The following is a 16,676-nucleotide window of genomic DNA, read 5'->3' on the forward strand; positions in this document are numbered from 1 at the left end:
ACGCATTTAGCGATTAATTAGTTACTTAAGTGTTCCATTGATCAAGAACACAACGCGGTGAAACGTGTTCATATTCTTACGCATTTAGCCCTTAGTTAGTTAGTTAGTTAGTTAGTTAAGTGTTCCAATGATCAATCTCATGGTAATGGTTATGATGTGGAACGTGTCAAGTGCATAATAAATGCAAGCATCTATGGAGGTTTTTTTAAATTTTTATTACCTGCCCCATTCTCTTAAACAGCACAAAATGCATGTATTATTATACCCATAGTTTTATTTATTCCTGTCCAAGAATTCATCTATGTTAGAGAAGGAGTTGTCAAGCAGATTTAATTTCAATTTATTTTTAAAATTGTCACTGCTGTGTGTCAGACATTTTATTTCATCTGGTTTATAGGAAAGTTTTACAGCAGTATATTTACCCCTATCTGTGCCAAAGATAGGTTACGTAGAGGATAATGTAAGTCTTTCTTTCTTCTGGTATTATAAACATAAATGTCACTATTGTTTTTAAACTGGCCCATGTTGTCGAGAACAAATTTTATTACTGAGAAAATGTACTGTGAGGCTGTTGTAGGAATTCCTAACGTTTTAAAGAGATGTCTACAAGATGTGCCAATGTGAGCCCCACACATTATTCTAACCATTTTTCTTTTGAGTAGCGAATACTTTTTGCCTAAGTGTTGAGTTACCCCAAAATATTATTCCGTGTGACATCAGAGAGTGAACGTATGCAAAGTATGTTAGCTTGCTGATTTCTGTATCCTCAAAATTAGCAATTATTTTGATGGCAAAAGTTACTAAACATGGTCGCTTTAGGAGATCCAAAATATGAACTTTCTAATTAAGATTCTCATCTAAATGTACGCCCAAGAACTTAGTATACTCTACCCTGGCTACTGACTTCTGTTAAAGTCTTATATTTATTGAAGGAGCTATACTCCTTGCAGTAGAAAATTGAATGTACTCTGTTCTTTCAAAGTTGAGAGCAAGCCCTTTCGCAGAGAACCAATCAATTACTTTTCCAAAGACATTATTTGTGTCATTTTCTATCGGAGTTTCTTTTACTGGATTAATAATTATGCTTGTACCATTAGCAAACAGTGTCAGTTTAGCTTCTTGTTCCAGATAGAAAGGGAGGTCATTCACATTTATCAAGAACAGAAGAGGACCCATGATCGAACCCTGTGGAACACCTAATGTAATTTCACCCCAGTTACATGAAGTGGGAAACTTCCTTAAATCACTTAAACCATATAAAGAAACTTTTTGGTTCCTGTTCTGTAGGTACGACTTGAACCACACATATGCTGCTCTATTTATACGATAGAACTGTAATTTCTGTAACATAATGTCAAGGTTCACACAATCAAACGCTTTGGATAAGTCACAGAAAATTCCTTTGGTGACATTTTACTATTTAAAGACTCTATTGTATGGGCAGTGAAATTGTACTCGTATATTGCTGTCTCCGTGGAACAGCATTTTTGAAATCCAAACTGTGATTTACTAAGAACCCCATTACTGCTGAGATGGCTAATCACTCTTGAGTACATTAGGTTTTGAAAATGCTATGAGCAAGGATATTGATCGGTAATTATTGACATCTGTGGTGTCACCTTTTTTGTACAGAGGCTTGACAATGGCATATTTTAACCTGTTTGAGAAAATACCTTGAGTTAGTTGTGCATTACAGATGTGACTCAGAACATCAGTTGTAACTGCTCCACATTGTTTTAATATCTTGTCTTCTACTCCAACAGAATACTTATTTTTCAAAGATTTAATGATTTTCTTTATTTCACAAGAGGTTGTTAGATGAAAATTAATTAATTAATCTGACTAGGATTTCTCAAAACTGACTCTTCCATGTACTGCTTGGCTTTTTCTTTTGAACTCTTCTCACCAATTTTTTCACCTAAACTTAAGAAATGGTTCTTAAATACATTAGCTACTTGTGCACTGTTGGTTAAGATGGTCTCACTCCTTTAATAGTAATGCTACCTACCCCAGTGGCTACTTTTCCTGTCTCTTCTAATAACATTACTTAAGCGCAGTAAGGGGACCACGCCCTAACCACAAGAAACATCATAATACCATAATGCCACCTCATCTTTTCTTCACTGTTGGAAGGTAACGTTCTCAAGGGATTCGCCAAACCCTTACCCTTCCATCGGATTACCATAAGGTCCAGCATGATTTATCACTCTAAATCACAAGTGTCCAGTCATCCTCTGGCCACCTCAACCCTCGCTTAGTGTTGGCCACAAAAATATATGACTCACGAAGAGCTGCTAGACATTGTAAGAACTCCCCGAACACAGTCATTTAGATAGCTGAACTGCTGGTAGCAATTTGGAATTCACGAGTGATTCCTTCCACTAATTTCATTCGATTTTTTAAAATCGCATTCTGTGATGCTCGACGGTCCCTTTTCGTCAGTACATGAGGTCTGTCTGTTCGTGGTTTACCAGTAGTTGTTCCTTCATCTTCCAACTTCACAGTCATATCACCAACAGCGGCTACAGACGGGTTCAAATGTCCCTAATGGAACTGTTATTCTGACGACATCCAATGATTAGTCCACGCTCGAACCCACTGACCTCTCCTGATCAAATCATTCTACGGTTAATCTTCCTCTGCTGACAGCAAAATATTCCGCCCATACTGTTGTACTGAATGATCTGCCTCTCATGACATCTAGTGGTCAAATGCGCACTACATAGGGGTGTCATGATACTTTTGATCAGATCATTTATTAATCGTTAGGTCGTGCAGAATCGAACATTCACTGCACGTACCCTCTGTAGGAAATGGGCTTGTTTGCAGTTACACACGTGTCAGCAAGGACAGGCCGACGACGGCCAGAGCATCATGGATTGTTAGCACTGCGAACATTGTTGTTCTTTCCCTTACAGAGAGAGAGTCGCCGACCAAGGTACACTCCACAAAAAGACTGAACACAGGAGCGGTGCCACGTTCTTTTTTTTCCATTTCTTTACCGTTTCCAAGAATTGTGCGTAGAATATTCTTCAGTATGGCGAATTCTCTAGTATGATCTCCAATGCCACCCTTACAAAGATTTATTAACATAATAGCTGAGAGAAGCCGAAAGAAGGTGACGTTTTGTTGCCTGGTTTCAGAGACGACGACACGAAGACGACGGTTTTGCAAGGATGATGATGTTTGGATTGTGGGGCGCTCAACTACGCGGTCATCAGCGCCCGTACAAAGTCCCAATCTCTACACAGTCCAATCTTGCCACTTTCACGAACGGTGATGAAACGATTACGACGACACAGTCCCAGAGTAGAGAAAATCCCCAACCCTACCGGGAATGAAACCCGGGACCCCGTGATCCAGAGACAGCAACCCTAGCCACTAGACCACGAGCTGCGGTCAGGTTTTGCGAGGAACATCATCTTTAGTGACATCCACTAAAAGGTATTTTTGAATAAACAGAATTGTTTCGGGGGGGGGGGGGGGGGGGGGGTTCAGTGCATGATTCAAGCGAAGGAGGAAATGCATTCACAGCAAGTGACGGTTTGGTGTGGCTGTATCACCGACACTTATTTTTTGAAGATAATACAGGAAAAGTTATGACAGTTAGTGGAAACTTGTACCAGGAGATAATAAGAGAGTTTTCGTGGCCTCGTTTGAGTGGGAGGGACTTTCAGGAGTTATGGTTTCATCAAGATGGTGCCACTTATTACACTTCACGCGAAACAATTGAGTTGCTCCATGAGCAGTTTCCGGATCGCTTCACTTCGCGTAATGGCGGCCAACAGTGAGCACCAACATCATATGACTTTACTCCTTGCGATTTTTTTCTTTCGTGTACTCTTAAAACACTGGCGCGTGTCAATAAACTCCGAAACACCAGCGAGTGAAATGTGGAAACTCGACGAGTTGTAGGGCGTAATGTAAGAGGAGCCTTGTCATACAGCTATAGCGAATTTCTCAAATAGATTTCTGGCATGCCAGCGCAGTAGAGGAGACCATGTGCCAAACCTCATTTTCCATACTTGAAATGGGAAGTTGCGATGAACATGAGAATGAATCTTTCACGACGGCTTTGTTATACAAAACGTTATAAGACGTCTTGCAGTGTCAATTCGGCATAGAACCTGCGAGGGTCTTGTTTATGTATGCATTTTTTAATGGGATTTGCTTAAATAAGGACCCTTTAAGTTGAACACTGATACGTTGCGATATTCTGTTCTAATTGGACTTCGTTGTACTAGCTGATCAATGTCTTTACTTCGTTCGCACTCGGTTGAGCTCCACGCCGAGATGAAATATGACAACCGATTAAGAAATCCTTAGCAACTTAAGTCCCAAGAATGGGACTCCAATAAGCGGAGTTATGATGACGTCACAAACGTGAAGCCGACATCTGCCATGTTAGTTGCCCTAAGCATTAGCTTCTGATGCAAGTGTTTCGTTCAAAAATTCCAGCTTCTGACATTTACAAGTGTACTAATCTGTCCAGTAATAGTCTAAAGTGTAAAAGCATCACCTTTCTTTTGTAGACGCGCGGAGTGGCCGCGCTGCCTAGGGCGCCATTTTACGGATTGCCTGGCCCCTCCCGCCGTGGGTTCGAGTCCTCCCTCGGGCATGGATGTGTGTGTTGTTCTTAGCATAAGTTAGTTTATGTAGTGTGTAAGTGTAGGGGCCGATGACCCCAACAGTTTGGTCCGTTAGGAATTCACACACTTTTTTTTTCATTTGTAAGAGGGCTCGATCAAGTAATTTTTTAATTTTTTTCCATACACGTTTGCTGGATGCATTGTGTACTTTTAGTGTAGCGATCATTTGAATATTCAAAAATAGTGTAAGTAATGGTTTGCGTGCGCATGATGTTCTGTGTGTCAGAGGAGGCACTAGACCTTGCAATCTCAAAAAGACACAAAAGAGGAACACCACCGTCGCCAAAATATTCATGTAAACAAATATGCACTTAAAAATGAACATAAATTCTCGAAACGCGCTGTGCTAAACATGGGAAAATAAGTAACTGGTTCAGTTTTCATTATTTAAGTCAACAAGAGACGTCTTTCACAGAGCTAAAGGTGAACTAGTGCTCGTAGCACTTAAGAAATGCATTTGACAGCCTGCTTACCAGACTTATTTCCCTCATTTTGTTTGGTATCACCATCTCTGAAAGTTTTTCGGTGGAATCCTGATTCACCGCATACATTAATAAATAGCTAAAACTGCCATCTGCTCCAAATTGAAGGTTGCCTGTGAAACGACTTCCAGAGTCGACAAAAATTTCATATAATTATTGACAGAATTTAAAAACTTAAATTTCTGTCATAATCTTACATTAAAGGTTTAACACTATAAGTCAAGTACTAAAGTTCACGGCACACAAGTTGGCAACGGCCTTGCTACAGTGGATACACCGGTTCGCGTGAGATCACCAAAGTTAAGCGCTGTCGGGCGTGGCCGCCAGTTGGATGGGTGACCATGCGCTGTTGCCATTTTTCAGGGTGCTCTCAGCCGCGTGATGCCAGTTGAGGAGCTACTCGGCCGAATAGTAGCGGCTCCGGTCACAGAAAACCATCATAACGACCGGGAGAGCGGTGTGCTGACCACAAACCCCTCCTATCCGCATCCTCAAATGAGGATGACACGGCAGTCGCATGGTCCCGATGGGCCACTTTGGCCTGAAGACGGAGTGCTGCTGCACGCAAATTACCCAGACTGTATTCACCCTTTGTTTTACGATCAGAGCACAGAGCGCATTTCGGCTTCCAACAAACTATACAATTAATTTCAAACTTTTTCTTTTTTACGCCCACCATCAAATAATAAAAGGAAAAATGTTTATGGCTTACTACATTTTCGCTGTTCAGGCAGTATAGCTCCGGCACCAACTACGACATTGGAATTTATTACATCTTTGCTAACATATTTGCAAACAAATTTTGCCAATAGTATGTACACTCGTACATACCACTGCATGTACCTGGCAGATTATGTCATTGAACGAAACACAGTTCGGAAGATACGACGTCATAAACATTGGTATGCGTGAAAAATTAACTCATTTGTAGAGTACTTAGACGTTCGAAGTTGTTTTGTACAATGGGTGTTCCTTTAAATAATTGCGATTGATGGGTTACTGGCGGAGTAGAAAACGCTCTGCAGGAGAGGGCTCTCTTGGTGAGAGAGGCTGCAGCCGCGACTGCAAATGGCAGGACGTGGAGATCGCACGATATCCTCCGTGAGCTGGATCAGGATGGATTCAGTAAGGCTAGCAATCTCGCGTCTTTTGTGTCAAAGTCGCTGAGCCGTGCGCCAAGTTCGATAGCTCGCACACGGCGAGTTGAGTACGTTCTTTGCCAGTTAGAGAGAGTCTTTGGTCTTCTCTCTTATTGAAGGGAGGAAGTGTGTTGTGCAGGAAGGCAGGGGAGCGGTTGGGACCGTGCAGTTTTGGTGAATGGTGTGTCCGGTGAAACGTAGGGGCTTCCTGGAGAGTAATTGGGCAGTACTGGCGGCGCGCCATTGGTCTGATGTGAGCGTTGACGGTCAGCGTCTTTCCGCGCAGGGCGCGATTCGGAGAAGCCCACCAGTCTTTACCCCCTTCTGCACTAAGAGACCGGAACACCTCCACCACACGATTTTGCCGGGCACCGATTCAAGAAAGGAAGGATAATTGGGTTTAACGTCCCGTCGGCATCAAGGTCATTACAGACGGAGCACAAGTTCAGATTGTGTCAACGATGGGGAAGGAAATCGCCCGTGTCCTTTTTAAAAGGACCACGCCAGGCTTTCCATGCTGAGAATTAAGGAAATAGCGGAAAACCTAAGTTTGGATGGCCAGAGGCGGGTTTGAAGCGTCGTTGTGCAGAAACGAGTTCAGTGTGCTGACCACCGCGCCATCTCGCTCTGTGGGCACCGACTCAAAGCCTTCTTCTGGTTCCTTGGTCGAGGAAAGAGCCCGGTTCCACTTATATTTATGATGTGTGTCACTTGTATGTTTTCCAGAAACTTATTTCCATTGACTGCTGTTCGTTTTGCTTGAAGCAGCTTGGCGCTGGACTTCCGTTTGGGTTTTCAAACTTTTTGGCCGGCCGCTGTGACCGAGCGGTTCTAGTCGCTTCAGTCCGGAACCGCGCTGCTGCTACGGTCGCAGGTTCGAATCCTGCCTCGGGTATGGATGTGTGTGATGTCCTTAGGTTAGTTAGGTTTAAGTAGTTCTAAGTTCTAGGGGACTGATGACCTCAGACGTTAAGTCCCATAGTGCTCAGAGCCATTTGAACCATTTGAAACTTTTTGGGCTGCGCTTCCCGATTTTCGATTTAATTCGATTCTGAAAGGGCTTGTGGCACGTGCTCAAATTGGAAAATTTGCTTAATTGTCTTATGTCTGGAGTAAATGTTTTTAAGACACTTTTGAGCACCCCATCTCAAGTAAGATGCACACTGTTGTTTTGGTGATTTAATTTTAAAGGCTAGAAGCCTGTGCCCAATTCTAAGTCATATTTTGTGGCAATGTTGATGTTAAGAAAACCGCTTCCTTCTAGTGGCAGTGACTTGTTTCTTGCAGCCAGTAAGGTTTTTTTTCGTATTAGACACCACAACAGCCTTTAGGAGAAATAAACAGAATATTTTATATGGTGCTTCTTAAATGATGCTTGCCTCTGTTAAATTACTTGTAAAACTCTGAAAGCAATTCCCTGAGGACAACTGAAGTTCTTGAGAACCTCTGATATGATCATTAAGCCAATAAAAGCATTTGGTACACCTTGGCTTGTAGATACTAGTTTGAAGACTGCTTCTGCATTTATTAAGAATATATTGATGTTTGTTCTACACTTAAGATGATAATAACTTTGACCCTTGACAGGTAGGTGTGTACCTCGCTCAAACCTGTTAACTTTAACTAGCATTGCGAGGCGAGTTAACATTCAGTTGTGTTTTAATCTTAATATTAGTTACTGGATTTCTTCTAGAGCCGGGGCAAAGGCTTTGGTTTTACTTTACCTGTTCACTACTGAAGAGAGCTGTATTCTATACGTTGTAGTGCAGTACTTATCCTCCCTCGGCTTGTTGTCAAGGAGGCGGGTGGGTCCCGAAGTCTACGTCTGGAGTCTGTTGTGTCGTCTTCTGGGTCTGTGTCCTGACCTCATGTGGGACCGCTCTATTACTCCAGGTTATAGTGTCACTCGGCATGTTTTTCATTGTAAATGGTTAATATTTAATCTTTTGATGAAATTTAATTTTTAAAAAATTTAAAGAATATCTAAACTGTTTCGCTCCTTGTATTTCACGTTTAATGCCTTCCCTTAAGGGTCAAACCTCAAGTTTTTATCTATATTGTGTCTCGTAAGTTGAGCATGGTATCAACGTTGCTGTTGAGTAAAATACATTATTATTGGTAAATAAAGTGTCTTAATGGGTACTTGGCATCAAATAATGTTCAGCAGTTTTCCCCAGCCCTTCCTCTAAGACAGTGGTCGTCAAAGCTTTTTGCTCAAGAGCCAGTATTAAGATAGGGAAGACACCTCGGGCCGCATATATACCAAACTTATTATTACTTGGTAAGACAAACAAATTGGTAAGTTGCAAGCGTCCAGTAGATTAGTTGTGGTAAGGGCGCGATAGGTTGGCGGCAGCTGTCCCCCATGTAGTGATCGTTAAAAATCGGCACCATTCAGACCACTTCGTGTCAGCTGTTTTCTATTTCAGATTGTTGCACCCTCAGCGACCACAAAGTCGTAGCATAGCTTTGCGTAACTAAGTTTTGTGTTATCTGTGTGAGCGGATGGTTAACTGGTTAATAAAAGTAACTGTACTCGTGTTTTAAAGCATTATTCAGTATGAGACACTGTGACATATGATATGAATGTCAGTTTTCTTCTACTCATTAGCGAAGGCGCTGCAGTCATGGGCAGTGCGGCTGGTCCCGGCGGAGGTTCGAGTCCTCCCTCGGGAATGGGTGTTTGTGTTTGTCTTAGGATAATTTAGGTTAAGTAATGTGTAGGCTTAGGGACTGATGACCTTATCAGTTAAGTCCCATAAGATTTCACATGCATTTGAACATTTTGAACTTCTACTCATTGCACTGTATGATAAGATCTTTAATGTAATGTTCCTTGCTGCAAGCAAGTATCGCATTTGAAGATGACTGTCTCTGTAACGTGCATTCACAAATCCGTGTTACTTTCGTCTCAAAATTCATACCGTACACGCGCTACGAGACGCTCGCACACTTGAGTTGTCGGTACTGGAAGACAAAACAATAAGTTTCCCGCTGTAACACAGTAGTGGCCGCGCTACTTGACCGCTACACCCCTGAGGTAAGCGACCAACTTTACTTAGCCCATGGACGAATTCATCAACATCGATTAAAATTAAGCACATCTTAAAATCGTACTGGCTGTGTAAGTATTTGGCTGACCGCTGTGGCCGAGCGGTTTTAGGCGCTACAGTCTGGAACCGCGCGACCGCTACGGTGGCAGGTTCGAATCCTGCCACAGCCATGGATGTGTGTGATGTCCTTAAGTTAGTTAGGTTTAAGTAGTTCTAAGTTATAGGGACTGATGACCTCAGAAGTTAAGTTCCATAGTGCTCAGAACCATTTGAACCAATTTGTATTTTTTTGTTATTAAGCAGGAAAAGTACAGCTATTAACGTTAGTTGACGTTTTGGATTCGGCTGTCAGTTGTCAGATGCATATTGTTATAAAATACGGCTGAGAACGCGGGCCATAATACTTGATTCGGGCCGCATGCGGCCCGAGAGCCGCAGTTTGACGACCACTGCTCTAAGACATGTTGGTTGATATCCTCATAAGATACAAGCGGTTGTTGCCTGTATCGGTCGTATACCCATGTATGTGTACGTGTGTGGTGTTGTCAAATGCCTAACAAGGGAACCTCCCCATCGCACCCCCCTCAGATCTAGTTATAAGTTGGCTCAGTGGATAGGCCTCGAAAAACTGAACACAGATCAATCGAGAAAACAGGAATAAGTTGTGTGGAACTGTGAAAAAAATAAGCAAAATATACAAACTGAGTAGTCCATGCGCAAGATAAGCAACATCAAGGTTAGGGTGAGCTCAGGAGCGCCGTGGTTCCGTGGTTAGCGTGAGCAGCTCATAACAAAAAGTCCTTGGTTCAAGTCTTCCCTCGAGTGAAAAGTTTACTTTCTTTATTTTCGCAAAGTTATGATCTGTCCGTTCGTTCATTGACGTCTCTGTTCATTGTAATAAGTTTAGTGTCTGTGTTTTGCGACCGCACCGCACTACCGTGCGATTAGTAGACGAAAGGACGTGCCTCTCCAATGGGAACCGAAAACATTTGATCGCAAGGTCACAGGTCAACAGAGTCCTCCACAGGAAAACACATCTGATATATTCTATACGACACTGGTGACGGCATGTGAGTCACATGACAGAAATATGTTGTCGACCCACCTAACTTGTACACTTGCCGAATGGGTAAAAAGATTCTTCTACCTTGCCCGATTTAGGTTTTCTTGTAGATGTGATAATCACTCCCAAAAAAGTGATGAAAACGTAAGAGTTTGTCACATAAACTGCAACAAATGAATGCAGCAGTTTCACAGTCGCTCTGTCGAAACATATGTTTTTAACGTTTTCAAATTTTTCCGTGTGTAGACCGTCAAATCCTGCGTATGTCCAAGCAAGTCTGAACATGTCCTGGAATTTTGGAGAGCGAAGTTGATTATGTGTGAGTGCCTGAACTTTGATAATTGTCTGAAAATAAAAAAAACTTTTCACTCGACGGGAGACTTGAACCAAAACCCTCTGGTTCCGCAGCTGCTCACGCTAACCACGCGACCACGGCGATCATGAGCTCACACTATCATTGACGTTGCCTGTCTTGCGCATGGACTATTCAGTTTGTATATTTTGCTTATTTTTTCCATAGTTCCACACAACTTCTTCCTGTTTTCTCGATTGATCTGTGTTCAGTTTTTCAAGGCCTATCCACTGTACCAACTAAATCTGAGGGGGTGCGATGGGGAGGTTCCCTTGTAAGCACGTGAGCACATGTGTGTGTGTGTGTGTAGGAGTTAGCTGCGTAAGAAGCTTGGAGGTGACTGACTAACCTGCGCAGCCTGGCACCACCCTGAAAGGTCTGGGCCATCGCCAACGCACACACCAACAGTATTGCAACAGTACACTCTGTCTTCATGGCTCAAGGCGTTACACTGTGCGAAGGAACGCAGCCTCAAACTGCGACGGCAATGGCCAGCTAAGCTGCGAGCGCCGAGGCGTTCATATCATTCTTACAGGAAACTGTGGCTTCCTGCGTTTCTTTTGTAGCGTTGCATCATCTATCACGAGAAATCTCTTGTGGTCCACAGTCTAAGTAAGAAGGAAAAATAGTCTGCCTCTGACTTCATTTTTATTGATGCCAATGCGTGACCGCCGGTCGCGATGGTCTCGCGGTTCTAGGCGCGCAGTCCGGAACCGCGCGACTGCTACGGTCGCAGGTTCGAATCCTGCCTCGGGCATGGATGTGTGTGATGTCCTTAGGTTAGGTAGGTTTAAGTAGTTCTAAGTTCTAGGGGACTGATGACCACATCTGGTAAGTCCCATAGTGCTCAGAGCCATTTGAACCATTTGAACCAATGCGTGACCGCATCGAACTACGCAGGTGGAGGTTATCTTGAAATGAGAGGATGTTCGGCGTATGGACTGGCCTGTCTGTTTCCCCCCGAGTGAAATAGCATCCATCATGTATGGCAACTGTTGGAGAAAAGTATTGCAGCCTGTCCACATGCACCAACGACCATCCAGCAGTCAGTTGTTAATGGCGCTTGTGGAGGAGTAGAACATCCTGTCACAGGAACTCTTTGGCAACCTAGTGGCCAGCACGGGAGCACGTTGCCGTCCGTGGTGATCAAACACCCTATTAAGAACCGTGTTCCATGCTTTTGTTAAGTGAAGGGGACCATCACAAATCGCGGTTACTTGAGTGTAATCAATGTCTTTGAATAAAAGTGCCATTTCAGTTCGCCTCATTGCGTATTACTTACAGCTGTCTTCTGCATTATACTGTAGTAGTTCTTCATGTCTGCGTCCTCCAAGTTTCATCGAGCTATATTACTTGGGTGTCTCAAATCATGCGAAGGCCACCTCCATCCTTACGTTTTGTACAGATGTGTGTTAAGAACGAGAAACAGTGCGCTTGGAAAGTACATTGACGTCAATTTACCGCTTTTTAGTTTCAAATTAGGAAAGAGAATCAAATTTCAGGGCGATCAAGTAGAAACGTTGAGGTTTGTCGACGACATTAACTCTCTCTGAGAGAGCAAAGGACTTGGAAGATGAGTTGAACGGAACACAAATTCTCTCGAGAAGACATTATAAGATGATTATTAGCAAAAGTAAAATACGGACTAACGGAATGTACTCTAATTAAGTCAGGTAACGCCGAAAGTATTAGATTAGATTTCGAAACAGAAATATGAGTTGATGAAGTTATGCTACTCGATAGGCAATCATGGCCGAAGTAGAAAGGAAATGACATGCAGATGTATTTCTGAAAAAGAGAAATTTATTAATATGGAATATAAATTAAAGTGTTAGGTACTCTTTTGTCAAGGTATTAGTCTGCTGTGCGTCCTTGTGCAGATGTGAGACGCAGTGGATAAACAGTCCAAACAAGAATAGAATAGAAGTTTTCGAAATGTGGTATTTTGCAGAATAAATGTTTACGTCGGGTAATTAATGAAGACGTGCTGAATCGAATCGACGTGAAAAGAAATTTGTGGCAAATTTTGATTAAAAGAAATAATAGTTGTTAGGACACACCCTGAGGGATCGACGATTTGTCAGTTTGGGTGGAAATGCAAGTGGGAGGCCATAACTTGATTACAGAAATTAATTAACGACATAGGAGACAATCTGAGTAGCCGTCTTAGATTGTTTGCAGATGATGCTGTCGTTTACCGTCGTGTAAAGTCACCAGATGATCAAAACGAATTGCAAAATGATTTAGATAAGATATCTCTATCGTGCGAAAAGTGGCAGTTGACTCTGAATAAGGAACAGTGTGAAGTTACTCACATGAGTACTAAAAGAAATCAGCTAAATTTCGACTACGCGATAAGTCACACAAATCTGAAGGCTGTAAATTCAACTAAATACTTCAGGATTACAGTAACAAATAACCTAAATTGGTTCGATCACATAGATAATATTGTGGGTAGAGCAAACCAAAGACTGCGAATCATTGGCAGGTCACTTAGAAGGTGCAACAGGTCTACTAAAGAGACTGCTTACACCACGCTTGTCCGCCCTATTCTGGAGTATTACTATGCGGTGTGGGATCCGCATCAGGTGCGACTGCCGGATGACAACGTAAAAGTACAAAGAAGGAGAGCTCGTTTTGTATTATCGCGAATTAGGGGAGATAGTGTCGCAGACATGATACATGAATTGGAGTGGCAATCATTAAAACAAAGGCGTTTTTCGTTGCGACGGGATCTTCTCATGAAATTTCAATCACCAGTTTTCTCCTCCGATTGCGAAAACATTCTGTTGGCACCCACCTACATTGGGAGAAATTATCATCACGATAAAATAAGAGAAATCAGGGCTCGCACAGAAAAATTTAAGTGCTCGTTTTTCCCGCGTGCCGTTCGAGAGTGGAACGGTAGAGAGAGAGCTTGAAGGTGGTTCAGTGAACCCTCTGCCAGGTACTTTATTGTGACGTAGAATTAAGTCAGGTAACGCCGAAGGAATTAGATTAGATTCTGAAACAGAAATATGAGCTGATGAAGTTGTGCTAGTCGGAAAGCAATCATGGCCGAATTAGAGACTGCCAATAGCCAGAAAAGTATTTCTGAAATAGAGAAATAATATGGAATATAAATTATTAGGTAATCTTTTGTCAAGGTATTAGTCTGTCGTGCATCCTCGTACAGATGTGAGATGCAGGGGATAAGCAGTCCAACAAGAAGATAATAGAAGCTTTCCAAATGTGGTATTTTGCAGAAGAAATGTTTACGTCGGGTAATTAATGAAGACGTACTGAATCGAATCGAGCTGAAAAGAAATTTGTGGCACATTTTGATTAAAAGATATAATAGTTGTTAGGATACACCATGAGGCATCGACGATTTGTCAGTTTCGATGCAAATGCAAGTGGTAAAAATTGTAGAGGGAGACCATAACTCGCCGCGCGGGATTCGCCGAGCGGTCTTAGGCGCTGCAAAAAAAAATGATTCAAATGGCTCTGAGCACTATGGGACTTAGCATCTGTGGTCATCAGTCCCCTAGAACTTAGAACTACTTAAACCTAACTAACCTAAGGACAGCACACGCATCCATGCCCGAGGCAGGATTCGAACCTGCGACCGTAGCAGTCGCGCGGTTCCGGACTGAGCGCCTAGAACCGCTAGACCACCGCGGCCGGCTTAGGCGCTGCAGTCATGGACTGTGCGGCTGGTCCCGGCGGAGGTTCGAGTCCTCCCTCGGGCATGGGTGTGTGTGTTTGTCCTTAGGATAATTTAGGTTAAGTAGTGTGTAAGCTTAGGGAGTGATGACCTTAGCAGTCAACTCCCATAAGATTTCACACACATTTTTGAGACCATAACTTGATTACGATAATGGAATGTAGTCAAGTTAAGTCGGGTGATGCTGAGGGTGTTAGATTAGGAAATGAGACACTTAAAGTAGTAAAGGAGTTTTGCTATTTGGGGAGCAAAATAACTGATGATGGTCGAAGTGGAAATGTAGACTGGCAATGGCAAGGAAAGCGTTTCTGAAGAAGAGAAATTTGTTAACATCGAGTATAGATTTAAATGTCAGGAAGTCATTTCTGAAAGTATTTGTATGGAGTGTAGCCATGTATGGAAGTGAAACATGGACGGTAAATAGTCTGGACAAGAAGAGAATAGAAGCTTTCGAAATGTGGTGCTACAGAAGAATGCTGAAGATTAGATGGGTAGATCACATAACTAATGAGGAAGTATTGAATAGGATTGGGGAGAAGAGAAGTTTGTGGCACAACTTGACCAGAAGAAGGGATCGGTTGGTAGGACATGTTCTGAGGCATCAAGGGATCACCAATTTAGTATTGGAAGGCAGCGTGGAGGGTAAAAATCGTAGGGGGAGACCAAGAGATGAATACACTAAGCAGATTCAGAAGGATGTAGGTTGCAGTAGGTACTGGGAGATGAAGAAGCTTGCACAGGATAGAGTAGCATGGAGAGCTGCATCAAACCAGTCTCAGGACTGAAGACAACAACACAACAACAACAACACAACTTGATTACAGAAATTAATTTCAAGTGGATGTCTAAACTAAAACCAAAACTGCATCCTAACAGGTCTCGGAAGACACAAACGGTACTGACCGACCGCCGTGTCATCCTCAGCCCTTGAGGCGTCACTAGATGAGGAGATAGTGCTCAATACACCCCTCTCCCGGCCGTTGACAGTTTTCATGACCGGAGCCGCTACTTCTCAGTCAAGTAGCTCCTCAGTTTTCCTCGCAAGGGCGGGAAGTAGCTCCTCAATTTGCCTCACAAGGACGGGGGCGTTTCTCACCATGGGTCAGCGCATCATACTGCGGCACTTGTTCCCGCCCACACTGATCTCGCGGAGCCCGCGTGCGCCTGTGAATGTGTGTGTGTGTGTGTGTGTGTGTGTGTGTGTGTGTGTGTGTGTGTGTCTGTTTGTCTATCAAAGAGAGCCGCGCTGCACATGCAGGGGGCGGACAAAAATATAGAAACACGAAAAACACAACACATTGCCATGCTTAATGTAGCGTGGGAAAACTGTTAGCATTCAAAGCAGCTCCCAGTCGTCTCGTAATGGATAAATACTGGTTCAGTGTGGTTTTCAAGGGAATCTTATAACTTCTTTCGGTAAAGCAGTGGCAAGAATAGGTAACGATCATGGATGTGGATACAGATTTTGCAACCTTCTTTCCAGAGTAGACCAGGAAGGCTCAATAATACTGGTGACTGGCGGCCAGGGGAGTTGCAACACTTAAGCCCTGTGCTCACAACACCTGTTCTGGACGAAGAGAGCTCTGTGGACCAGGGCGCCGTCGTCTTGATACATACCTGCACCCCTGGGGAACAAAATGTTGTACCACAAGGTAGACTTCATCAACTAATTTGTCACATAATGCTTGGCATTAACGCGACTTGCAGAATAACCATGGGGACCATTGAATACTACGATATGACTGCCTAAACTAACATCGTACCCCACAGTGTTTCATTCTTGGGACTTAAACTCGGCCAGAAGTTGGGAACAGTGTTACGAAGATTCACTCGACCAATGAGATTCTTCCATTGCTCCATAGTCCACGTTTTATGGCTTCGGCACCACGTTTTCCTATTACGGTCATTTTCATCAGTCACAAGTGGTTTTGGAGTTCGAGCTCGCCCTGCAATTGGCTACTTCTGGAGCTCCTTTGGTGTTCTTTGGTTGCTGACAAGAGTTCGCGAGTGCGACATTCAGTCCTGCAGTGACTTTTGCAGCTATCATCCTCTTAGTTTTCGTCACAAGCCTTTTCAGTGACTGTCCATCAAGATCAATCACATTTTCGTCCACGTTGTAACTTAACGGATGCCGCTCGGGATTAGCCGAGCGGTCTAGTGCAGTGGGACGCGAAATTGAAGCGTCACCCATCCACCAGTGTCAGCCCAGTTGGCAGGTGAATATAAGTTTAA

General features: G+C 43.2%; 1 long non-coding RNA gene across 2 annotated transcripts in view; it reads right to left on the reverse strand.

Annotated features, from left to right (window-relative positions):
* The window catches only part of LOC126100450 (uncharacterized), a 32,426-nt gene extending 21,201 nt beyond the window's left edge, over positions 1–11,225 (reverse strand). For both annotated transcript variants that reach the window (XR_007522175.1, XR_007522174.1), the window contains exon 1: positions 11,088–11,225. This is a non-coding gene — a long non-coding RNA (uncharacterized LOC126100450). The remainder of the gene's footprint in view (positions 1–11,087) is intronic.
* Positions 11,226–16,676: the final 5,451 nt, after the last annotated feature.

Source organism: Schistocerca cancellata, chromosome 9, assembly GCF_023864275.1.
Source record: "Schistocerca cancellata isolate TAMUIC-IGC-003103 chromosome 9, iqSchCanc2.1, whole genome shotgun sequence".
Lineage (NCBI taxonomy): Eukaryota > Metazoa > Arthropoda > Insecta > Orthoptera > Acrididae > Schistocerca > Schistocerca cancellata.